This window comes from Schistocerca gregaria, chromosome X (genome assembly GCF_023897955.1).
Source record: "Schistocerca gregaria isolate iqSchGreg1 chromosome X, iqSchGreg1.2, whole genome shotgun sequence".
Taxonomy (NCBI): domain Eukaryota; kingdom Metazoa; phylum Arthropoda; class Insecta; order Orthoptera; family Acrididae; genus Schistocerca; species Schistocerca gregaria.
Genome location: NC_064931.1, coordinates 426692805 through 426718339, shown reverse-complemented (window position 1 = coordinate 426718339; position 25535 = coordinate 426692805). Strand labels below are relative to the sequence as shown.

At 35.7% G+C, this 25535-nt stretch overlaps 1 protein-coding gene across 4 annotated transcripts in view; it reads left to right on the top strand.

Moving 5' to 3' along the window:
- The first annotated feature begins 876 nt into the window (after positions 1-876).
- LOC126299578 (uncharacterized) overlaps positions 877-25535 on the top strand; it is a 152077-nt gene continuing 127418 nt past the window's right edge. For 2 of the 4 annotated variants that reach the window (XM_049991587.1, XM_049991590.1), the window contains exon 1: positions 877-1420. The gene's annotated coding sequence lies outside the window, so the exon portion shown is untranslated. The remainder of the gene's footprint in view (positions 1421-25535) is intronic. The other 2 variants (XM_049991589.1, XM_049991588.1) reach the window with 2 other exon arrangements.

Sequence of the window (25535 nt, the reverse complement as noted above, 5' to 3'; positions counted from 1 at the left end):
TTTTATTTTATGTACAGTGCACTGAAGGTACAATGGAAACTAAGATTTTTACCTTAACAGTTATTTTCAGGATTAGTAAAGGTTCTAATCGGTCAGAGGGGCTGTAAATATACTTTTGTTTCAGCAGTGTGGAACTTAATTTTGTAGCCAAACAATATAGTACTGAGCAGAACAGTCATTACTCAATAACAGCGCTAATATCAGACTGCTATGTTCAAACAGGATTTTAATGAGGGTCAAGAGTAGTTTTAAATCTCTAACACCACAAATAAATCTTAGCTTACTGTGACAATTACACTCAAAAACCAAAGCAAAAAATTATTTTTTCTGAAACATAGTATTCCTTTACAATACTGACTTTTTTGTAGTAATACGAACCTCAACAAGTTCACACTCTCAGTTTCAATTCTTTTTAATTCATTTCGCCACTTCAAATGATGATGTGTTACTCTGCTACAAGTAAGTAATTCCAAGGAATTGCTGAATGTTAGTGTGATATTCCTGTCGTACTGTTCAAGAACATTTCGCCACTTCAGGAAGTATTTGTTTATTTAGTTGAAGACTAAGCCCTTTAATTTGGAATGACGCAAATTTTCCAAGTATGTAAACAAACGTTTCTAGATCTGTGCCGTCGATCGGACCACAGCAGGATGAGAGCAGTTCCACCTATTTCCAGTTTTTGAAGCTTGTGGGCCGTGGTGGGGAAAGTGACATCAGCAAGTAAGTAGGTTTTCATTCATCTTTCGTAACTTACTCGTAAGATTGCAAGGTATTGTGCTAAGTTGGGTGCATTCACATGTAAGTTGACTTATGCGAATGGTGGTGGGTGTATGCACATGTAAGAAATTCCTGCCAATGGAAACATGGCTGTAGATTATGACGTAACGGTGCTTTCATTGATCGGTAGCGATGTAGGCAGTAGGTGTTACCTCTGGTTGTTTGATTACCTGTGGCAGAAGTTTTGTTTACTGCGTTGATAGTTCGGTGATAATTAGAATGGGCTAAACTTTGCTTATAATTTATTTTTACATTATTTTTTAGTGTTAGGTTCATTGTTATACTGTGTTTGCAGCTAGGATAATTTATATTAAACAATTTTTGCATTAATGAACTAAAAATTGTCGTTTGACAATGTACCCCGGTTGGAAGATTTAATGGTCCGAAAGACTCCCATAGCAAACAGGTTGCGAAGTGGAGATTCATGAAAAACACTGTTTAGCGCAAGTATATATTCCGGTTCCGATTATAAGCGATAAACTTTGGTATTAGGGTGTCTGCATTTATCGGTTTTGTTGCCACAAGTGGAGTGGGAATGCGGTGTGAGCATCCGTGGGATGCTGTACGTCTAATTGCGACGAGGACCAGCGGCAACACCTGAAGCGGACATGAAGTATTACTAAAAAGTCAGCGAGCCCTGAAGGTATTCCACATATTAATCTAGCAGAACCCCTGCTTATAACCTTAGGCTATTACATTAGTTGGCGAAGTTCTTCGAATAGTGAAAATTTTACATTCACATATAGGGTTGCATTTTGTTTTGTATATGCAACTTGTGCCATCGTAACAGAAATTATACCTCTTCCCGTTTTTACGTAGACATGTATTATGCTATTTAGAAATCAGTGATGTTTTATGACACACACTGGGTATTGCTTGTACACGCCTTCACTAGTGCACTTTTACCTAATGTTGTGACCCATGAGCCGCAAGCTATTTATAGATCTTTTTAAAATATATTCTACCATTTTCTAGTTTTCAAATAACAGTGAATTATAGTGATGGTAATATTTAATCGAACATAGTTCTAATTAGTGCTATTGGCTTTTCACATTCAGGCAATGCAAAGCATTGAAGCGGTATCCATGCCTTTTCCTGACAAAATATTTTTTCGTAACATGAGATGATTTACTAAGAAATTTTCTACTTTCAGCTATTTGTATACGTATCAGTGAAAATACTGTGATGGCCTTTAATATATTTCAAGGGTGTGATGTGGAGAAGAGCCTGGAAACTAAATTTTTTGGTTGCTTCTTAACTGACATAAGTATAAATTTTTGAGGATTTAGTATATTCCATTTTGAAATTTTTTTATTCTTTCCCCCATCTGATACAGGTGATTGTGTGTCTTACCTTCAGCTTTGTGTATATGTAGGCTCCAGTTGCTATGGACTGTGAACAAAATAGCAAACTAAAAGTATGATGTTTGTACAGTCTTTAACCATTCTAGCATTGAAAGAAGGTGTTTCGGAGTGAAAGCAGTAGGGGTGTGGGGGAGTGCATTTTAGATTATAATTTTCTCTATTATTATTATTAGTCAGTTAATATATTCGTAATCATATTTATTTTTAAAAGAACTTCAGTGTTTTACCTCTCAGAAGATTCAACCAATATAACTAATAATGCAGCTTTGGATCGATTGAATTTTTTATAAAAGGCACATAGGAATCATGGCCTGAATTCAATGGTACGGAATTTTATTGAAAAAGCCCAAACACATTTCCTTGCCTATTGGACTACATACTCACTAGCATTGAATTCTGACATTTTTCATTTGCCCATGGGGGAGGAGCTAAGGCGAAAACTTGAATTTCGTAATCTCCTTACACCAACCACTTTTTCTTTCATCAACAGTGTAATAGCGTCAGTATCTTTGGCTTTCTTCACAATTTCATAATCCATTTTATCCTCCCTACTGTCAGATTTCAACACTGCAATCCAATGGCTGGTACACTTACTGTCATATGGCATGAATGTCTGGGAGACCCCAAAGGGCATGTTCGACTTCCTAATTGGAAAGTTTTTCCTTATCCTGTGCACCTGAAGGCACCTTTCTTCATAAAGTATGAAACTGTGTGCATACATGTATCTGTTAAGTGTAGGTGACTGTGTGTGTGTGTGTGTGTTTGTTTTTTTGTACAGAGATTTTTCTTTTTTGTTAAATCTCGAAGAATTTTTATTTAAGTCAGGCAACATTTCATACACAATATTTTTCACAACTGCTCCCTGTTTCTTTGGACGTAAAGGAAGATTCCAAGTTACCTTGCTTACTACTTTTCATAGTTAATGGCAAGAATTATAAGAACCTTTCGTGATGTTTAGCCCACCTGTTTATGGTGTGACATTCTAACACTTTAATTTCTCCCACTGTTTTCCATGTATTTCTCTCTCAGATTTTTTTAGTACCTCTTCTCCCTGCTTTGCTGCTTTTCTCTTCTATATCAACAATTATTTATCTTTCTTTTCCACATTATCCTTGAAACTTTCCTGATGGCACTTCTTAATGCTTTCTGCAGAACACATGGTGTAGTACCTATGAAAAGAAAGTCACAATGTAGGAAATGTATGTCAGCTGTTTGTTTGAAAATTCACATATGTTAAATTAATAGATGCAAAGCACCACACTCGTAACACACTTTCTCATTTTCACATTATTTGCATCTGAATAAAAAAAAGTGTAAGTTTTTTATGTAACTGTTCTTTCTGTCATTACTGGTTTAGTCCTTATAGGGTGTAACATATTAAAATGCATAATGGGTGTGACAAACACTTGATTAATGTTAATAATTGATCATAGTATGTTATTGAATACTGTAATGTATGTATGATGTGATGTAAAAACTCCTCTTGGGGTCTTCCATACCAAGTGAACCTGGAAAAAAGTAAGTGGCTGCTTGTGACATTCTTAGAAAAATTTATTTACTGGGTGAAATCCCTGATGTTTTGTTAACTTAAAAATATTTTTAACTTTTTATTGGTTAACAATTGGAAATTGTGGTCATGTTTGTTTCAACCCATATTTTTTCCAAGCATCTGTGTTTTTTCAGTTGTTTATTAATGAATTGGCTCAAGCCTTTCAAATTTGTACTTAGTTCAGGACACACTGGCGTATAAATTAAAACCATTATTATCTAGATGAATGTATTGCTTACTTAATATTTTTTTAATAGCTCAAAGTCATGGTTGCAAATTAAAAAAAAAGTACCTCAATTTTTTGAAGAATATTTTTCCAAAGGAGGAGTAATTTCTCAGCATTAATATTTTTTGTGCTGCTACACTAAACAGTGTAGTTATTGTACTTTTTACAGAGTATCAGTGGTGAGAATCTTGCACTTAAAAATACACTATTTTAAGAAATGGAGTTTTTGAGTTTTTTCGTTTCTTGTTCTGAAATATCTTTGTTATGGGATCAGATGAAAATCTGGAAATTACTCACTTAATCGACCTTTATGATATCAAACTTTGGCATGAATTTCAATTTTGAGATTCAATTGGAAATTGTGAAAAAAATTTAAATGTGAGTAAAAAATATGCTATTTAACATCTGGAGTATATAGGCTACTCAAATAAAGTATGTTAATTATATAATTTAAACACAGCAAATTAAAGTTAGTAGTGATTATGTGTTAAGAAGATATTCCTGTGCTGAAAGTATCATGAGGCTAGCAGACAGCATCTGCAAGTCTGTACTGGCTCACAGACAAGCCTGTAAAAGTCTGTATGTTGTCTTCCCCTTTCTTCATCATCTGTTCAGTCGCACTCGGTTAACTATGAGCTCTTGAGGTGTGCAGTTGAAAAATAGTCGGTGTTCTGTTGGTGTTCTTATTAATGCTTGTCATAGAAGTGTGTGTGTGGAGTGTTTCCTAAGACATTAGGCCTACTTTAAATGATATATTTAAAAAAATTTCATCACCATTTTTTTCCATTCTTTCTTTGACCATTTTAAGAAACATAAGAAACCTGTAACAATAGGTATGAGAGGAGTAATGATTGATCACTATTCTAAAAATAAAAACCATTTTATCAATATAATACCAGGAAAATCATTGTGTCCAGCATGTTGATATAAGAGATTTGTAATTAACAAAGAAAGGAATAAATAATTTTGTGACTTACAAGATACTATAAAACAAGTAGATTCAACTTGTCAAATCCGAGCTGTATCACCTGCTACTAAAATTAGAAAGCTAAGTGAAAATAAGACCTTTTGCCTTGAATGCAGAAATTGAGAAAGCAGCAACTACAGTCAAGTAGACTCTGTCTCATTTCAAAGGCAAATTTGTACTTAAACCAGTTGGAAGTTCTAAAAATTCAACAACTGAATATGATGATTTGATAGAAAAGCTAAAAACTGATGCCATATTTCAAACAAAGAGAATAAAATTATCAGCATGCTGCTAAATTCTTGGGGTTGATAAAAAGTGTTATAGTTGTATGATCATGGAAAAATGTCGAGATTGTCCAGGCAGACAAGCTTTACTTGACATGTTTGAATCGGAAGAAGACAGTTTGATGCATGACCATATAATACAAACAATGAGTGATAGAAGGCAGAATGAAAATGGTGACAATCGGAAAACCTAGACAAGTGGTTTTTGAAGTGCTGGTAGCTAACCTTGAAAATTTGAAATGCATCTTTTGTCACCTAAGCTGAAAGTAAATTTATGAAAGGCAACAAGCAAACCTTGGCAATTGATGAATGCTTAGTTCTTGCTGACTTTTCTGAAATCTAATCCTGTATTGTTAAAGACAAAGTAAAAGGGCAGCATGGGGTAAACAGACAGGCCACAGTTCATCCATTTGTGTTCCGTTATAAAGATCAGAATAAAGTAAAGAGTCGCAATTTTTGTGTCGTAAAGACCATCTTGTACATCACACCACAGCAGTACACACTTTTCAACTGCAATTGACAAACTACATGAAACAGCACCATTTTTCTAATTAGATCAGTTTGAGGCAATAGTAGGCCTTTAGTTAAAAGGACAGACACAAGTAGTGCCCCAGGAAATACTCGGGATCAATAAGACCCAGAGCTCAAAGTGACATTTTTTGTGGAAAAAGCAGATTACAACCCCCACTGGTCAGCTTGCCACATCAGTCATTGGGAACAACAGAAGTTGTGGCATCAATAAATGCAGACTTTTCAGCATCTCGTACTCAATCAAATGTTGCAGAATACACAGCTCCAATGACTCCAACACAAAACACTTTTGCAACTTCTCAGTCCATATGGAGAAGAAAAGCACTTCAATACTTTCTAAGACCCAGTACTTACATAAGTGAACCAACTCAGTGCTTTATAAATCAAGATTAATAATTGTCAATTAAAAATACCACTGAAACTCGTGCATCTAAATGTGCATAACCTTAGAAATAAGCATAATGTATTAGAGATTTTCGTAAACGAACACTGTGTAAGGGTGGTCTTGTGGCAGTTTGTCAGTGAGAATCTCAAGTCTAAGAAAATAAATTTAGATCAGTAAAGCAATGAAGGGTTGACCAAAGTTACACGCATTGAACTCCACACGAAAGGGTACAGAAAGGTTATGAGAAAACAAAGTGATTGGGATTTATCATTGACCAAAGTCTGAGGTAGGGAGCTCGAGAGACCAATCAGTAGGATAGTAGAATGTTGTCCCATGTGGTCTCAGTGATTTCACTGTACTTGGTGATTTGAATATAGAGACAAACACTTGCAGTGCGTCTAACAAGAGAATAATAGATATTCGGAACTCACATAATATTATAAATGTTGTAAATACTAATACCAGAGTAACAATGTCCTTAGAGTAGATAGATTTACGCTTAGTAAACATATTAAAGACAGTTTTCGGTGCTGGAATGCGAATTTCAACTACTCTGACCGCAAATTTCAGCTAGCAAAGTATGTAAACACAAGTGTCCTAGAAATGAAAAAAGTTGTTAAAAATATACAAATCCTAAAAGATTGTGACATCTGTGCCAGGGAGGATTGGGATCTGGTTTACGAGACTAAAGGGTCAGAAAACAAATACGCCAAATTCTATGATGATATACTTTTAAGGAAATACAGAGAGAATTAATCCATAACCAAGGTGCAAGAAACACCAGATTGACACTTCAAACAAATATGGTCAAACTTAGGCAAAATATTCAGGACCTGGATGTGCTGTACAAACCATTAAAGCTGCAGATTTTTTAGGGATAAGTATAATGAAGCTAAGAAAATATTCCAGAAAGAGCTTTCAAATCTTAGAAAATACATATAAAGTTGTGAAATAGTGCAATCAACCCATATACCCAAGATTCCATGGAAAGTAATAAATAAATTTTGCAAAATCATTCAAAAACCAGAAACAGAAGTTGTAAACATCAGATATGAAGGAAATGTAATTAAAGGTTCCAGTGAAGCCTGAAACACTTTTAATAAATATTTTATATATGCAGCTGTCAATGCAGTTAATCTCACAAATGTGAATGGTAAGGTAAAGTTCTGCCAGTTGAAGAGAGATCTTTTGAATTTGGAGTGAGTGAACAGGAAATAGATAGGTTAATAAATAACCTAAAGAATAAGCACTTATTGGGTTGGGATGCTTTGGTTAAAAATGTAATAAAGACTTAGTTAAAATAATTATTCATCTGATCATGTGGTACCAGAGAACACAAATTATCCAAATTTATTGAATTGGAACACAGTTAAACCACTGCATAAAAATGGTTCCAAGGAAGAGGTTTCAAACTTCAGGCCCATATCATTAATACCCATATTCAGTAAAGCATTGAAGTTGTATCGCTGACACAACTTGTGGATTATTTCTTGAAAAATAAGTTGCTAACAGAGACACATCTTCCGGCTTCTGGAAGGATCACATCAATTACCAAGTTTCATCATAAAGTGTTGTTGTTGTGGTCTTCAGTCCTGAGACTGGTTTGATGCAGCTCTCCATGCTACTCTATCCTGTGCAAGCCTCTTCATCTCCCAGTACCCACTGCAACCTACATCCTTCTGAATCTGCTGGGTGTATTCATCTCTTGGTCTCCCTCTACGATTTTTACCCTCCACTCTGCCTTCCAATACTAAATTGGTGATCCCTTGATGCCTCTGAACATGTCCTGCCAATCGATCCCTTCTTCTTGTCAAGTTGTGCCACAAACTTCTCTTCTCCCCAATCCTATTCAATACCTCCTCATTAGTTATGTGATATACCCATCTAATCTTCAGCATTCTTCTATAGCATCACATTTCGAAAGCTTCTATTCTCTTCTTGTCCAAACTATTTATCGTCCATGTTTCACTTCCATACATGGCTACACTCCATACAAATACTTTCAGAAATGGCTTCCTGACACTTAAATCTATACTCGTTGTTAGCAAATTTCTCTTCTTCAGAAACACTTTTCTTGCCATTGCCAGTCTACATTTTATATCCTCTCTACTTCGACCATCATCAGTTATTTTGCTCCCCAATTACAAAACTCCTTCACTACTTTAAGTGTCTCATTTCCTAATCTAATTCCCTCAGCATCACCTGACTTAATTCGACTACATTCCATTATCCTCGTTTTGCTTTTGTTGATGTTCATCTTATATCCTCCTTTTAAGACGCTATCCATTCCGTTCAACTGTTCTGCCAAGTCCTTTGCTGTCTCTGACAGAATTACAATGTCATCGGCGAACCTCAGTTTTTATTTCTTCTCCATGGATTATACTACCTACTCCGAATTTTTCTTTTGTTTCCTTCACTGCTTGCTCAATATACACATTGAAAAACATCGGGGAGAGGCCAAAACCCTGTCTCACTCCCTTCCCAACCACTGTTTCCCTTTCCTGCCCCTCAACTCTTATAACTGCCATTTGGTTTCTGTACAAATTGTAAATAGCCTTTCGCTCCCTGTATTTTACCCCTGCCACCGTCAGAATTTGAAAAAGAGTATTCCAGTCAACATTGTCAAAAGCTTTCTCTAAGTCTACAAATGCTAGAAACATAGGTTTGCCTTTCCTTAATCTAGCTTCTAAGATAAGTCGTAGGGTCAGTATTGCCTCACGTGTTCCAACATTTCTGCAGAATCCAAACTTATCTTCCCCGAGGTCGGATTCTACTAGTTTTTCCATTCATCTGTAAAGAATTCGCGTTAGTATTTTGCAGCTGTGACTTATTAAACTGATAGTTCGGTAATTTTCACATCTGTCAACACCTGATTTCTTTGGGACTGGAATTATTATATTCTTCTTGAAGTCTGAGGGTATTTCGCCTGTCTCATACATCTTGCTCACCAGATGGTAGAGTTTTGTCAGGACTGGCTCTCCCAAGGCTGTCAGTAGTTCTAATGGAATGTTGTCTACACCCGGAGATTTGTTGTGACTCAGGTCTTTCAGTGCTCTGTCAAACTCTTCACGTAGTATCGTATCTCCCATTTCATCTTCATCTACATCCTCTTCCATTTCCATATTATTGTCCTGAAGTACATCGCCCTTATACTCCTTCCACCTTTCTGCTTTCCCTTCTTCGCTTAGAACTGGGTTTCCATCCGAGCTCTTGATGTTCATACAAGTGGTGTTCTTATCTCCAAAGGTCTCTTTAATTTTCCTGTAGGCAGTATCTATCTTACCCCTCATGAGATAAGCCTCTACATCCTTACATTTGTCCTCTAGCCATCCCTGCTTAGCCATTTTGCACTTCCTGTCGATCTCATTTTTGAGGCGTCTATATTTCTTTTTGCCTGCTTCATTTACTGCATTTTTATATTTTCTCCTTTCATCAATTAAATTCAATATTTCTTCTGTTACCCAAAGATTTCTAGTGTATGATGTCCATTATCAAAGTATGCAGACGGCAGGCATATTTCTAGACCTCAGTAAAGCCTCTGACTTGAGTTACTCTTAAGTAAATTTGAGGCCTATAATACAAATGCTACAGCCATGCAGTTAACTGTAGCCAGTGTACGAAGCTGATTTACAGAATATAATGATCAGGTCATAAATTTCCACTCCAGATATGTATGTCGCACAAGCTGTAACCCAGGGCTCAATGTTGGGCCCTGTCTTCTTCCTTGTGTACATAAATGAGGTAGAGCCACCATTCAACTCCCAGTTGGTTACCTGTGTAGACGATACCTCGCTGTTATTTGTTGGCAAACAAAATGAGGTAACACTGGTTGCAACTTAGGGGGTGGATCAAATAACTACTTATTTCCAGGATCAATTTACATCAAACCTCTGTTGTAATATGGGTGGAATTGTAGTAGTAGCTACAGAAGTTTGTTATTCTCTTAGTATTTACATTAGAGATGAAAATCTACAATGAACCTTATCAATTTTATATGTAATAAAATCATTAGTCCACTACATCTAATTAGCCAGCTATCAAAAGCAGTTTTCGATGAGACATTAAAAACGAATTATTCTCGGACACTTTATGCACAGGTTAATTATGGACTAGAGATATGGGATTGTGCTTCTAGCCTACATATGAACAGATTATTAACCCTGCCAAAAAGAGCAATCAGGATTATCCATCCTGCAGGGAAATCCTTGTACGTCATAAATACCTCACCATCTACTCACTTTATCTTTCCAAATTAATTACATTTTTTGTGACACACAAAAGCAAGTCAACTAAGTGCTCTGATATGCATGTATGTAATATGAGAAACAAAGACTGCTATTACAAACAAAGAACTAAGCTAAAAACAAGAAACCATAGTCCCTGCATTAATGACCAGATATGGTATAACAAACTACTGAGCTCTATAATGTATCACAAAGGGAACTTACTCAAATTGGAACCGAAAACGTTCTTGGTTGATGAGTGCTTACACTTTTTGAGAGAATATTAGTATTACACTAAATTGAAATCTCTGTATATTTCATTACGTAAAATCCAGCATTTTTAATAGACATAATTATGATGTAATATCCAATTTGGTTGTCTTTACAAAGTACATTGATACTTGTACCACTTTTATGTTATCAATTATGCAAATATAAAGTGCATCTCTTCTATTTGTACAAAACTTGTAAAAAGATCCTATGACATCTGCAAAAGTCAGCAGCATGATGACTCTATGCAAAAAAATATTTAAATAAAATAAAATAAACAAACTAAACTACTTCTCTGATGGTTCTGTATTTTCACATCATGCCGTGGGAAGAATGTGTGTGATGGCACCGGGGATACAACACAGTGAGCTGTCATGGAAACTAGCCTGCAGTGGACCTATGAGAACTAGGTGTTGACTCCTCAAAAACTGTTTAAGGCTCTAAAAAGCAGGTAAAAGGAATTGGAAGCCTTTTTGTAAATTGTGAGGAAATACAAAAACACTCTGCCAATGTCCTGTGGTGGAACATTCGACACACGTTTGAAGATCAAAGACACTCAATTCTTACATTATTTTATACCCCAGTCACATAACTTGCTCAAGTGTAAGTTCGCATTAAAATCCTCTAATAGAGATCTTCATCAGTGTGGAAAATGTTTACTGCTGACACTACAAAATAAAGACATAATGGCAACAATGGTAGATTGGCGAAGTTGATAATATTGATTGCTAAAACCAAGATGGGTGTGCTACATTTTACCACCCACCAGGACCCAGAACCTCTTTTAAAAAAGTTGAGAAGGATCAAGTTAGGATGCGACTTAAGAATGTACTAAAGGAGTGGTCTCCCCTGGAATTTACAATACCCAAATTGAGTGAAGGAACTTCTCAGATATTTACTAAACAACACAGTAAAAACAAATAAGTTGAGAGCAAGATAATATGATTAGTTGCCTCATCTTCAATAAAAAATGCCAAGTAATCATAGGTATGTTTAAATTATATAATTGATATACCTTATTCCACTAGCCTAGATGTCACATATGTTTAACTTATTTCTGACTTTTTTCATATTTTTTTTTTTCATACCTTGCAATTGAATCTCAGAGCTGGAATTTATACTGAAGTGTGATATAATGGTCTATTAAGTTTGTAATTTTTCAGATTTTTTAAGTGTAGGCTTATCACCATTGATATTCATTCAAAAGCAACTATACTATTAAGTGAAATAGTGAAAAATATATTAAGTCTGAGAAATTTCTCCTTCTTTAGAAAACTACAGTTCAAAAATTAACTTTTAAAAAAAAATGTGACCAAAATCATTGAGTTATTAAAAAATTCAGTTAGGTAATGATGGTTTTAATTTTTAGGCCAGAATGTACTGAACTGGATGCTTTTTATTTGAAAGGCCTAGGGCAACCCATTACTGAATTATTAAAAAAAACAGATGCTTGGGAGAAAAATCTTGTGACCTGAAACTAAGATGGCCAATGTATCTAAATGATACATAATAAAAAAAAATTAAAGATATTTTTTGTGTCCATTAAACATTAGGGAATTACCCAGCAAATATAAAATTTTTCTGAGAATGTCAGGCAACCAGTGCTGGACCCTTGTATCGGCCTTCAGCATTCAACTATGGACATTCAATTTATAGATAGCTATTTTTAGTCTGTTTGTGCTAACAAGTAGTTTACATTTATTTTCAGATACTGTATTTCCGTGTGTTCTATATTACTTTGAGTACTGTAACTTGCGGACGATATGTTTCTACGAGGAATGAATAGTTGAGATAGAGGGCCACTTTGATATGGTGTGACCCACCAGTAGCATAAAAGCTGTGATCCATGTCATGTTAGCAGCATTAGACTTCATTATATTTTTCTTTTATTCCACTCATTGCTGCAGTGCAAGTCTTGTACTACTTGTCTAGTTTTTGGGAATTGTCTTGTTGGGGGTGCTTTCAAAGTAGCGTATCTCCTAATTTATCGTTAATGTTGATCATGAATATATGGTTTTATTGCAAACTTTTCCTCGATTTGGTATTATATGTTGCATTCTAAAAACTTAGTCTGCTCTTAGGTGAGAAAAAAAAAGCTATCACAGGGTTTTCCTACATAATCTTAATGTTCTTTATATTTCAGTGGTGTGTTTCATTATCCTGGTCTTTCTCAGGATACATACACTTTTATCTATATCTGAGTAGATGTGAATATAGGATGCAAACCATCAGGTGCTTTTGTCAGACCTACCATTTTTAGATGAGTGTCCAACTTAAGAAGTTCATTCACACTATAGTTAATACATAAACGAGGCAATCAATTGAAAATGAAGGAAATAGAAGAAAGTAAGTAAACTGTTTATTATTTCAAATCTGATTACCATAACTGTTAATATATTCATCCCACTGTGAGACAAGTCTGTCAATGCCTTCATGGAAAAAGTTTGCTGCTGCCCATGGACCATGACTTGCGCACAGATGTATGCACCTCTTTCTTGGGGGCCCACATGTTGCCAATGTTTGTTTAGGCAACTTTGCAGAAGTTTTGCTGGAAAGCCCTTGCACATCATTTTGGAGTCCTGAAGAATGACATTTGTGTCTGCCAATTTGCTTCAGACTAATATGCGCACGCCTAGGTACAGTCATGTTTCTGTAGGCAACTGCAAACATTTTTCCATGAAGGCATTGAGCATCTTGTCTCACAGTGGGATAAATATATCAACAGTTATGGTGATTACTTTGAAGTAATAAACAGTTTACATACTGAAACTTCCTGGCAGATTAAAACTGTGTGCCCAACCGAGACTCAAACTCAGGACCTTTGCCTTTCGCGGGCAAGTGCTCTACCATCTGAGCTACCAAAGCATGACTCACGCCCGGTCCTCACAGCTTTACTTCTGCCAGCACCTAGTCTCCTACCTTCCAAACTTTACAGAAGCTCAGTTTACATACTGTTTTCCATCTGTCTCGTTTCCATTTGACTGCTGCTTATACATTTGTACAGTTACACTTCATAATTTTGTGTTGCATCAAGTTAGTGGATTCAAACAGTAAATTCTGATTCATAAACAGGGAATGTTTACCAGAAAATTGAAGATCCATAGCAAGTAATGTTAGTTCAGGATACTAAAATGATGAAAATGTATATTTTTTGTAAATGAAGCAGCTCTAGAACCAAAGTTTCTTGTTGAGGGTACAAACAGGGAAAGATGATAGTTTAATGTGACACTGATGATTAGTTCATAAGAGATGGAGTAGGGCACAGGTTTGACTATGGTGAGGATGGGAAAGGAAATCAGCTGTGTCCTTTTCAAAGCAGTTAATGTATTGTATGCCTGACTTGATTTAGAGAAACAGTATGAAGTGTGGATGACCTGATGAGCATTTGAAGCATGCTAATTCTGATTGCAAATAAAGTCTATTGACCACTGAGCCACAACACTCAGGAATGTGAAGGGTTGCAGAGAAAGAGTTGTCTCTTGCAAAATTCAGTGTGTTGAGAAGGCTGTAAGCTTAAAATTAAGGCAAACAGAATTGTATAAGACAGAACTTATAAGACTTAAGTACAAAAACTTTAATTGAATCATCGTTACAGAAAGAATGTAAGTCAAGGACTTCAACTTTTGAGATAATGAAAGAAAATTTGTGCTCTATTCCAATAATTAAGTCGTATTTTTAGCCTCTTTCCGAGACTTAGTTTAGTGTTCAAGAAGGTTAACAGTGCTTGTTTGAAGCTTCACATGTCAAACATGTTTCCAGAATATCTTGTAATCAGACATTGACTTATTCCCTTTCAGCAATGAAGTATCTGCTATGCCATAAGAATGTATTGAAACATGTGTTCTATGCACAGATTATTGAAAAAGACTTTACTAGAACAAGAGCACGCATATAAATGAAATGCTCTAAATTTCGTGCTATTTTGCAATTAATTAATCTTATTTCTGCTATAAAAAGAATGTGCAAGGCACTACAAATGAAGTAGAATCTGTGTTGGCAGTCCTGGCACAGACTGCACATGCTTGAATATTGAGCTTGTGAAGATAAATAATTAATTCTGTAGTAGCTGTCAATTAAGTTAATTGTAAACCATGAGGTAGTTAATTATACCATTTTTCACCTTATCTGTTGAAGAATTCAGGTTGGTTTAATCACACATATATTTAGTAATGTTGTAATTACCCAGGTTGTAAGTTCTATCTTTTATTTCTTTTCCAAACATGTGAACTCCATAATTGCGCATGTTTGATTTTAGGCTTGATTCTTCTGGTACACAAGTTTTCAATTTTTTAATGTTGTTGTAAGTGCCTTACATTACTATATTAACGGTATGCACATATATATTCCATATAACTTTAGTGACTCTTGTGATCTGTGTTTAAAGACTATTACTGTTATTGTCTAGATAAATTTTGTAAAAAGATTGTAAACAACCCTTAGTGAGAAGTGTTTGAACTGCCAAAGGAAAGTTAGTTCTGGGGTTCTATACAACTATTGTGGCAGATGGTAACATTGGTGGGAATGTAGTGTCATGGAAATTGGGGAAGTAAATTGGTCTCTTCCATGGTATTGCAAGGTATGTTCAAGGGGTAGGAAAATAGCTGAACAGGAAGGGAAGATTATAGCCCTTAAGGCTGAACTGGATAGTGCAAGGGAGGAACTGATGAGGTTAAGGGAAGAGAAGGGTGAAGATAGGTGGGAAGTGGTTGAAAGGAACAGGGGACGCAGAAAGAGAACAGTATCTGACAGTTTCTTCATTAATAATCCAATTTGATTTTGATTGATGGTTTTTATGCAGTTTTTGGCCTCAGGACAATTGAAAACCAATTGTTTCCCGTCCAATGTGATATGACCTTGGCATGGTGGATGGACTTACGTAACTAACAGTATCATAGATGTACACCTATGCACACTTAATAGTACAGTTTGTTTAACGTCAGATGTACACCTTAGGCATTGTTGTACGATTCATTTGTCATTCGTAGTCGACTTCTATTAACTATCTGTTTTGTAACTATTTATTTTTCTTCTGCCATATGTTTCCCCCGTCTCTGATAATATTCCATTTCAACTTGAAGTCATTCTGACCAGTGGTGTTATTTCTATGGTGGTTTGAAAGTTTCACTTTAATTGTAATCACCTTGTATTTGCTTTGCTACCTCAGATAACTAAGGAAGAGGCTCAAGTAGATGTGTAAGTGTAGTTCTTACGCTACAGACTTTCACCAGGAGACCGACTGTTTCGGGGGGGGGGGGGGGAAGTCACGTTGTGATAGGGAGTGGAGCAGGAAACATGGTTTGGAATCAGAGTTAAAATATTGAGTGTGACCTGGTAAAAATAGCATCTGCAACGAACCATACAAATGTTGGCTTGGTTCTTGCATTTATGCAGTATGATTGGCCCCAGTTCAACATCTCTGTCAGGAGGGTCAGTATGGAGTTAGATCAGATGCTTTGGGCAGCTGTTATGTCAGGCATGAATTTGGTTGCTGTTGATACTATTGGTAAGTGGAGCTTCACAATGTAAGGCATTTATTTCAGTAGGAAAGGGAAGGGCAAACTGGCCAGGATGATAGCAAAATCTTTAAGGGAGGGCACTGAAACTCGAGAGAGTATCTCTTCTTTAGCGTAAGATCAGCACACAATGATTCAACATTGAATGAAATTATGCGTAATGAGAAGCTCAGGCAGGCAGGTAATAGAGATGTTAAAATGTCACAAGATTATCATAAGAGTACAGTGAAAAATGATGTTAGTATATTGCATCAGAATATCAGGGCATTAAAAAACAGTAGATCAGCTTCTTGTTTGATTCGAAGGTTTAGAAACCGAGGGTGGAATAGATGTACTATGCCTGACTGAACGTCATATAGTCACTGGTATGGAAAAGATAAATGTAGGTGTGTATATAAGGTTTCAGCACGTGTAAGTAGAGTCACTATTCAGAGAGGAGGAGTTGCCATTTATGTTACAATTTATCATTGTGTGAAAAATTTAGAAACTAAAAAATTTTGTGTAGAGCAATATATAGAAGCATGTGCCTGTGAGCTTAAACTCAATAATGGTACTTTAGTAATTGTAGCTGTGTCTAAGTCCCCATTGGGACATTTTTAGCTATCTTTGAAAAACATGGATTCTTTGTTGTGCTGTCAGGCAGAGGGAAACAAATTATTGTTTGTACGGATTTCAGTGTAGATTTTCTGAAGAGTCAGATAGAAAGAATGATCATGGAGTATTACTTGGCTCTTTCAATTTGACATCAGTTATTGATTTTCATACTCAGGTAGAAAAGGAAAGCTGCATGCTGATAGACGGTGTTTTTATATACCTAGAGAAATTTAATCAAATAAATTTTTCCTTTTAAGAACGGTTTTTCTGATCATGATGCACAGCTCGGTACAGTATATGACGTAGCTTCGTACAGTAATGCAAGACAGTCCTCCAGACTAAAGCATTCAATTAACGATTTAACAATTGCAAATTTTATGGAAAGCTTGTGACAGTTAGACTGGAATGAGGTGTACAGGGAACATGACGCTAATTAAAAATTTAACCTATTTCATGATAGCTTTGTGAGTATATTTGAAAACAGTGTCTCAAAGAAAACAGTGAAACATAATTGTAGGAAATCATCTAGAAAGCCATTGCTTACTAAAAGGGAAATGTATCTCATAGCTAGGAGGAGTAATGATCCATAAACAAACTTATAGAAACTACTGCACTTTATTGAGAAAAGTTATTAAAAAGTCCAGAAGGATGTGCATTATGTCCAAGATTAGCACCTCAAATATTAAAATTAAAACAATTTGGAATACTGTTAAAAGGGAAACAGGACAAAGGAGAGCACAGGAAGACTGTATTTTTTATCAAACTCAATGAAACATTTGTTAACAAAAAGTCAGAAGTATAAAATATTTTTAATAATTATTTCTTAAGTGTTGTAGAAAAAATAGGATCCAGTTGTTCATTAGAAAATGCAAGACTTATATGGAAGAAGCGATACTTATACAATTTGATAAAATTGAAATTCAACCCACATCTACTGAAATTAAGAAAATAATAAATTCACTCAAAAGTAAACTGTCACATGGAATTGATGCAATTTCCAACAGAGTTCTAAAAGCTTGTCCCCAACAGATAAGTAGGATTCTCGGCCACATATGTAGTTGCTCACTGAAACAGGGCTTTTTAAAACACATTGATTATCTGCTGAAATGTTTGAGTTCAGCGTCAGCTGAAATGTTTGAATTCAGCTACTTATGCTATCAGCAATATTACAAATTTTGGTGCTAAACATATCAGTAAATTAGTCTACTGTGTCTGTTGTGATTCACTACTTTCATATGGCATCTCATTGTGGGGTAATTCATCATTAAGAGAAAAATTATTCATTGCAGAAAAGCATGTAATCAGAATAATAGCTGGAACCCACCCAAGATCACCTTGCAGACATTTATTTAACGAACAGGGGATATTCACAGTACCTTCACAATACATATATTCACTTATGACATTCGTTATTAATAACTGATCCCAATTCAGAAATAACAACAAGGTGCATAGCTACAACACTACAAGAAATGGTGATCTTCACTGCCCTGGGTTAGATAGAATTGACTTTGTCACGTGAAGTGTGAATTACACTGCCTCAGACATCTTTGGTGATTTACCATATAGCATTAAAAGTCTGACAGGTAGCCAACTAGCTAATTTAAAACAAATTTTAAGAATTTCAAAATGACAAGTTTTTCTACTCATTAGGTGAAATTTTAGATATGAAATAGTAAAAAAAAGTTATATCATGTAAAAAACCTTATGTCAAACTGACAGCTAACATTATTATGAAATATTGTTTTCATGATCTATGGAACAAGTATTAATGTAGTGTAATCCCAGTAAAATAAAATAAAAATGTATACAATAGAATAAAGAAGAATATAACATAAAGTATTTTTGGAAACTAGTAGACAGTCAAATTCAACTTCACCGAAAGTACTATAAGATGAAATAACTTAACAAAAAAACATTACTACAGTTTAATAGAGAGATGTTCCAGTCTTACAGTAAATATTTCAAAATGAACCTCCTAAGCTAAAGATAGAACACGTGATACATACAGCATCATCTTCTCAAACCTAATCTTCAGCACATTATTTGTCACAAGATGCCTCGGGCAATTCAGTATTCATCATCATAGAATTAACTGTGTTCTTTAGGAATGTATTGTGTCACTTTTTGAAAGTCTTGGACTACTCTTGTATTAATGGGACTTTCTTCATTGTATGCTTTGTGTGTGGAAATGTTACACATCCAATGCCAGGTTAAAATATGTGCGGAGTAACGTCATTGCCAGTATAGACACTAAAACTACTTAAGAAAATTATTAGGAGGGACTTTGCTTACAGCAAATTTATTGTTTATGCGTGCTTGGTTGATTAAGATGACGTATTATGTTTGGACATACATGCAGTCTGAACTTTGTATTACAGTACATCAAAGTCACTGTCAGATGAAGGTGATGTATGGATCACTGTGAGAAATAGTGAATGATCTTATGAAACATTCCCAACTGAGTAAGTGCATCCAAAAGTCGAATAACTATATAACTTCTATTTTGACCCCTGTAGTTGCGTGAAAAAATACTGTTCTTTCACTTAGTTTGAATATAATGAAGCAGACCTTAACTCATATGGAAATTTACAGCAAAGTCCCTTCATGATATGAATGAAAACATGCCTTTTTATCTTTAAGACTATGAATGCTAAATATGTTCGCCCCCAGGTACATATAAAATTTTTTCAGCACTTGCACATTTGGTAAAGAAATTTTCTGCATAAAATTGAACCATACTGCAAGTAAAGCATCTTGTTCTTTACATTTTCTTGCATTTTTTCATTTTAGAATAAAATTTCATACTGATATGTGTAAGTTCACCAACAGCTGCTCTGTTGGCAGATTTGTGTAAATATGAACTTTTTATTTCAACTTCTAGCTCCTCACACTTACTGCAAACATCCACTTGTGGCCAGGCAACGTGCGGTGAATAATTTCAGGAAAGTACTTTGATTTTATACATACTGGATGAGGGGTTGTGGTTGTGAATGTCAATGTTAAAAAATATATCGGCTCAACCACTTGTTAATAGTGTAAAACACTAAGATTGACTCGTTTCGGAAGTCAAGCTTCCATCCTCAGAATAATAAAAAGTAAAAGAACCTGTTAAAACTCGCTAAAATGGAACACGCACCAGGCACAATACAATTAATAATAAAATTAAAACATTGTTGCTACTTCCCTTGTTGCAACCGTGTCTTCCAAGGTGCATCTCCACATAGTCATCAAAATATAAAAACTCTAAAGTGTTGTCGCCTTTGGTGTTCAACATCTAACCACATGGCTCTCTCCTCTATAGTCATAACCCGCCCATGCGTCTTCATTGATACCACACACCACGTAGCCAAACACGACATTGAAATGCGAGTGAGCTCAGGCGCAAGTAAACAAGGAAGTCACAGAGATGTCTATACAAACAGATAACGTATACATGTTCCAAGGACCTCATGAAATGATAGTATCCTGCCAATTGCTAAAAATGTAGTTACTAAAAGAAACCAGTGAAATGTTTGAAAAAGATATTTGTATCACCAGTTAGCTGTTCATTCAGTGTGTTCTGATTATCCACACTATGTATCGTAATTTCCAGCTGTTCTAGTAGATCCAGCTTTTTGCCTTTGCCATGTCTATGTAAAATAACGAGATCCTGATCTATTCCCAACATGGAGTGTCCCTTTTCCCTAATATGCATGGTGCATGGCTACAGCTGACTTTTCGAAATTATTAAGCTGGAAAGCATTGCTATGTTCTTTGTAACGTACTTTAAAGGACCTACCAGTTTGGCGTACATAGCTTGTCTTGCACGTGTTTCACTGAGTTTTATAGACTCCAGCCTTCTCATATTTATCGCTTTCCTGCTGTAAATTATTTCTTAGTTTAAACCGCAGTGTATTATTGGTCTGAAAAGTGGTATCAACTTTAAAAGGTTCGAAAATGTTAGCCACTTCTTGTGAAATATCACCAAAGTATGGTATTGTGACTCTCGTAATATTATTTGCAGTATTCTTCCTTACATTCGCATGCTGTATCTGTCGTATTAATTTATTGACAACATTTTGGTGATATCTGTTAGCTCTGGCTAGTTCTTTCACGATGTTCAGCTCAGTCATTCTGTCTTCTAAATTCATAGGGACTCTAAAGGCTCTATCTATCAAAGATCTAAAAGCAGAAAGTTTCTTGCTATTAGGATGACAGGAATTATTTTGTATCAATACATCAGTTGTGGTTGGTTTCCTAAATATTTTAAAAACATGCCTATATTTTGTTTCCTAATAATTAGGTCTAGAAATTGCAGTTCACCATTTTTCTCTTCTTTCACAGTGAATTCAATTTTACCATGTAACTTGTTAAATTTATTTACTATTTCTGCAACTTCTTTTTCTTGTCCATCAATAAGAAGCAGCGTATCATCTACATAGCGTTTGTAATGTACAACTTTATCCACGAGATGTTGCGTGTTAACAAGGAGTCTTTTTTTTCCAAATGATTTATAAAGATGTCTGCTATGGTTCCAGATATACAGGAACCCATAGCCAGCCCATCTTTTTACATATAAAATTTATTGTTAAAAGAAAAATAATTATATTTCAGAACGAATTCTAACAGTTCGATGAATTTGACTATTTCTTGCTGAGACAGTGATTTGTACTTAAGCAAATTTTCTTTGATGACCTTAACGGCCTCATTTACTGGCACATTCGCATAAAGGTTTTTAATGTTTAGAGGTACTAGGCCTGCCCTGTCAGCGATAGGCTTATCCTTTATTTCATTTATCAAAGCTGAATTATTAGTGATTGAAAACCTATCCTCGAACACGAAAGATTCTTTTAAAGTTTTATCGAGCATTTTAGTAATTTTGCATAAAGGACTGTTTCTAGAATTCACTATTACTCTAGCAGGACAATTTTCCTTATGTATCTTAAACTGGGATCTAACTCGTGGAGCTTTCGGATTCATGATGGAGCAGCGTACTTTTTTTCTTTTTCTGTGAAGAGGAAGAAAGTCCTCTTCAATAGCTTTTTTAACTCGGCTTGTACCTTTTTTGTTAAATCCATGCCGATTTCTGTAATATCGTTTTCTGAAAAGAGCTGCAATGTTTTATTATACTACTGCTCTTCACTAACAATAACAATATTGTTGCAATTTTCAGTATTTAAATGAAACATACACACACAACATTACAGCTGAAACATACAAACAAAAACACCATAAATGCCACTATGTAGCATATAACACACACTTAAAATAATACACTGGTGGCTCTTGTTGTTTACTATATCTAATTACTGAATGGATGCAACAGAATGACCGAAAGTAAAGGGGATGTGAATGTTATGATCTGTTGATAATGTAAAACAAATATTGGTTTGTGAATCAGCTAAAACATAATGATTTGGCACGTTTTTGTGTAATTATGGCAAGAAGATATCTTCCTATTCATTGTGTGCCTACTCTTGTAGTGTATGATATTCTGTGAGAACCTCTCTCTTACATAGAAAGATTCGTTGCCTCCCCCCCCCCCCCCCCCCCTCCAAAAGCATAAGCATCCCTTAATGACCTCAAATACAGAGGTGGATAACAGGAATATATGTACCATATAATTTTATTGAAATACCCTGAAACTATTTATTTTTAAGTCTTGGCTGTAATAAAAATAAGAGTTTGAAATAAACATTTCTGTCATTTTTGTGCTAAAAATAAGTACATAGTTTAAAGTGTACTTTACTGTAATTTTTGTGCTTGAATAATTAAAAAAAATATAGAAGTAACAGTACTGTGATTTATGACTAAATACATGCGAAAAATTGAAATTGTACAACTTAGTTCAATGGTTACTCACTAACTTACGTTTCAGGACGACATGCTTAACACTTGGGATCAACATGTCAAGCACAAGATTTTTTTTATAGGAACCTCATTTTCTTTCTTCTGAACGAGAGCAAATGATGCGACTACCTTGATGTTTTCAATGTTTGTCTTCTAGTTTTCATACTGGAGCATTTACTGCTGACTTAAGTTTTCTGGGAAGATGGTAGCTCATGTCGGCGTGTTCCTGATGACGTTCTTTCATGAGATTAGTTGCAAGAATTTTGAAATATTAGTTCCTGTAATGCTTGCAGATCTTATCAGGGTGTTAATTCCAGCAATATTTAGAAGAGCATAGAATATGCAGCCGGCCGCGGTGGTCTCGCGGTTCTAGGCGCGCAGTCCGGAACCGTGCGATTGCTACGGTCGCAGGTTCGAATCCTGCCTCGGGCATGGATGTGTGTGATGTCCTTAGGTTAGTTAGGTTTAAGTAGTTCTAAGTTCTAGGGGACTGATGACCACAGCAGTTGAGTCCCATAGTGCTCAGAGCCATAGAATATGCAACATAGTAGGTAGAACTCAATTGCTGTGCTGTATCCGCACTATCTTATGTCAAGTGTGGTCATCATTTCTGGTCTTCTTGGCTGTCGTGATGTTTATGAATTTTATCATCATTATCCATTGCCAAAATGAGCTATGTAACCATTCCTCATTTGATTATTAATTTTTAAAAGCAGGAACATACTGGTATAAGTCCATTCTTGGTTTGAATTAGGATGCTTTTGTACTTCACTATTGTTCCTAGGAATCTTAGATTATGGTTCTTTGAACCACGCATGGGTGATATTGTCCTCTCTCCAGTATAGCAGTGGCGGCATTACCGAGTTGGTTCAGCCACTCTGGTTACTTCTCAGCTTATATATTCACATTTTGTGTGTAGAAAATCTCAAAAGATCAAAAGTTTTAATCCTGTGCATCCTGGGTTGGGTTGAGTTCGGTTGTTTGGGGAAGGAGACCAGACAGCGAGGTCATCAGTCTCATTAGGTTAGGGAAGGATGGGGAAGGAAGTCGGCCATGCCCTTTGAAAGGAACCATCCCAGCATTTGCCTGGAGCGATTTAGGGAAATCACCGAAAACCTAAATCAGGATGGCTGGAGGTGAGATTGTACGTCCTGGTTTGCTTTCTGTATAACATCAAAAGGCACAATATTCTCTAAATTTTTCAAGGTTTTCAACAATATTTGCCATTTCTGCAGCTGAATAATGTGGATTGTATTTGGCAACATTATGATCAAAAAGATGTCAGATTGGTGCCAATTTATGTATTTTGATCTTTGTTCTGTTCTGTTCATCATTGAACTGAAGATACTGAAGGAGAAATCTGAAGCATTGTAATGTCATCATACATGTAAACATATCCATTACAGTCCATTAGCCAATAAATAATCTTTCTTTAGTGCATTCGATTTATTTGTACTAGCCAATTATATCAATCTGCTTTTTGATTAATATTTATCATGCTCACTGCGGATACTGTGTCACTGTATTTTTTAGTGTTTGTGACCACAATCCCCAACATATCATCAGTAGAAAACACACACAAATAATGCTTTTTAAAGTATTTTGTGGTTTCTTGACTCATTTCTGATAAGACAGCTGTATTCTTACAGTATTATAGGCGACTGTTCTTTTATTTCCAGGTGGTACTTCTGTACTCCATTTAGTACTGCCATGTTTTTTTGTCAAACAGTCTGAAATTTCATTTTCTTCTGCAGAGTTTGTACTCATTGCACCTTCAGTACCACCTTCATATTCCATGTCATTATTGTGCTTGTTATCACTCCGATGTTTGACAATAAATCATTTTCATTCCCACCAACATTGGCATCCTATTTGTCCTCTCATTCCATAAGTCTCAGATTGTGCACTTGCTGTGCTTTACACATTTACAACACACATGGCTCAACACATTGGCAGGAGACGCAAATTTACAACTAAATACACAAGCTTGTCGTACACTGAAGTATTACTTTACTGGCCTCATGGTGTGTGGGGCAATAGAAGAATTTCAGGTTCTCCATGGTTAACCAGCCAGCCTCACTGGTGGTCCATTGTTGTAATTTAGGTTGCAAAATGAAAATATACACACAAGGAAAAAATGAAATGACACCAAATAGCTGCCCTGTACAACTTAATATATTTCAAGGCGTGTATGACACCCCACCAGACTAATGCAGATTTTATTGTTGATAATAAAGAAGCAGACCCCTTGCAAACATTCATCAAATTTAGACAATAAATTGGCACACTTGTATGCAGGGCTACAGAAATCATAGAAATGTGATTTGATGAAATGGAGTGATTACAACCTGTGATGACATATGCTATGTCTGTTCCATTTCAGTCACCCCTTGACTTGGCTACAAAGACTCCCTGTTTTTGATTATACATAATTTAATATCTCCACGATCTCTGTATGTGGTGCAGTGTGGTTCCATTAATGGTTAGAATAATGTGGCTTGTATGTAGGGCCCCCTGCACCTTTTTCTCATTCTGTGTACAGATAACATTTTATAATATTTGTGTTCATTCACCAGAGGAAACCAAACCATTTAAAGGATGTAGGGTACTTATAAATGGTGGAAAAATCAAATTTTTTAAATAAATTTATTAAATTCTATAGTCTTTCCTGATTACATTGATATATACATTATAGGGTTTCAAATAAAAAATGACCTATATCTACCAAATTTTAAAGTTACAGTCATGAATGCCACCACACCTGCTTTATTTCTGTTACAGAAACCAGTATTATTTTGACCTGCCAGGTTAGCCGAGAGCGCTTATGTGCTGCTTCTTGGAATTGGGTAGGCGCACCAGCCCCAGATCGAATTCGCCCGTCGTATTGACGACGACGGCTGATATGCTGGCCAGCCTGGATGTGGTTTTTAGGCGGTTTTCCACATCCCCCTACATGAATACTGGCCTGGTCCCCATGTCCCGCATCAGTTACATGGCTTGCGGACATCTCAACACTTTCA